The 1,515-nt window shown below is 40.8% G+C and overlaps 1 pseudogene; it reads left to right on the top strand.

Moving 5' to 3' along the window:
* Positions 1 to 1,060: 1,060 nt before the first annotated feature.
* LOC147707459 (small ribosomal subunit protein uS14 pseudogene) lies at positions 1,061 to 1,231 on the top strand (annotated as a pseudogene).
* Positions 1,232 to 1,515: the final 284 nt, after the last annotated feature.

The raw sequence follows: 1,515 nt of genomic DNA, 5'->3' as shown, positions 1-1,515 counted from the left end.
GGGAGGCCATGGTGCTCAAAATGGCTGCCGCTTACGCGCACGAATGGGCTTGAAAAGGGGCAAGATGACGCCGATAATGTTCACCAAGTTTGAGTTAATTTTCCACAACTCGAGTCTTAGGGGTTTATTTTCTTCGAATACTCAAATTATTTGGGGCCCAGCAATTCGCTTTCATTTTTTATATCAAGAACACGTAGAATAGACATTGTATAACTGAAGAGATGGCATTGCATGCCACCATTATATTAACAAGGGAGACACATTTAAACTGATCTTTAGGGTTCAAACTTTAACAACATTCACAGCTCCGAAGCTTAACACTTCAGTCAGAAACAAACCGATAATGGAATGCAACAACGTTTCATTTCAGTAACAGTTCCAGTGTGTCTTTTCTAGCAGTGAGGGCCCGAATTGAAACGCTTTCACTACAACAGCGGAGCCTGGCCTTAGACGGGCAGCGCATGCGAACGAAGATGAAAAGTTGCAATACAAAGTTCCAACTGGCTATCCCTCTTTTTTTTAAATCCTCTCTTTTTTTTAAATTCACACACAAACACTAAAGCGTCTCACAGGATGAAATACAAGGCAATGCAGTTATACAGCCAAGCACTCAGCCTTAATGATATTTTTAATTCACGAAATGATGAGCAAGTTCCAATTATTCCTTCCTTCCCTTCTAGAATGAAGGCCAATTGAAATTCACTCGGCAGTCTGAAAAGAGGAACTAAAGGAAAAGTCCAGATACGTTTGCTGCCTCAGAGGACACGAGGTACAGATTCATGTTTATATAGTGGAAACACCTAGTTGATCGAAGAAGAGTCAGGTGGTCATCCGTTAATACACTTTATGTATCATTCCTCCACAGATCATGACCAGTCATGGTCCTGATGAGAACCCTAAATATGTAGCGGTTCAAAATGCATGGGCGAAACCCCTACAAAAATTGTCTATCTGTTTTGTGGGAAATGCTTTGTACTGAAATCCCACTATAGTTAAATAATTTTGAAACCCCAAGTGCTATTGTCACCAAGATGCTTTTCGCGATCTGTGAAAGAACAAGATGGGTCACCAGCAGCTCTACTGGAGCCACCCGAATTAGTTCGGACAGGGTTCCCGATGTTGCTGCGTGTGCTTGATTAAGCGCTGACTGATTCGCAAGTATGGTTTGAACATGTGTCGCCAGTGTTTCAGGCAGTATGCCAAAGATATCGGCTTTGTAAAGTTGGACTAAACTGCATGGACGTCTAAGGAAAGAGCAACCAAGAAAGGAAAGCTATTGTCACCAAGATGTTCAGGGCACAGAGAACAACCTCTGCTTTTAAAAAGATAATTTGACTGGTTTTAAAAGTTCTAATAGGTGTTATGTTGAAATTGCCTATTCAATATGTAATCATCATTTAGTTTGTGTCCACGTTTTCTATGCATAACACACATATTTTTGTTTCATGTACACCCAGGTATTGCACAGAACAGTTTTGCACAGCTCTTTGGGACCATTTCCATATTTGTTTGTTT

Source organism: Lissotriton vulgaris, chromosome 6 (assembly GCF_964263255.1).
Source record: "Lissotriton vulgaris chromosome 6, aLisVul1.2, whole genome shotgun sequence".
Taxonomy (NCBI): domain Eukaryota; kingdom Metazoa; phylum Chordata; class Amphibia; order Caudata; family Salamandridae; genus Lissotriton; species Lissotriton vulgaris.
The sequence above is the reverse complement of the archived record's forward strand: the minus strand, read 5'-3'. Positions and strand labels throughout refer to the sequence as shown.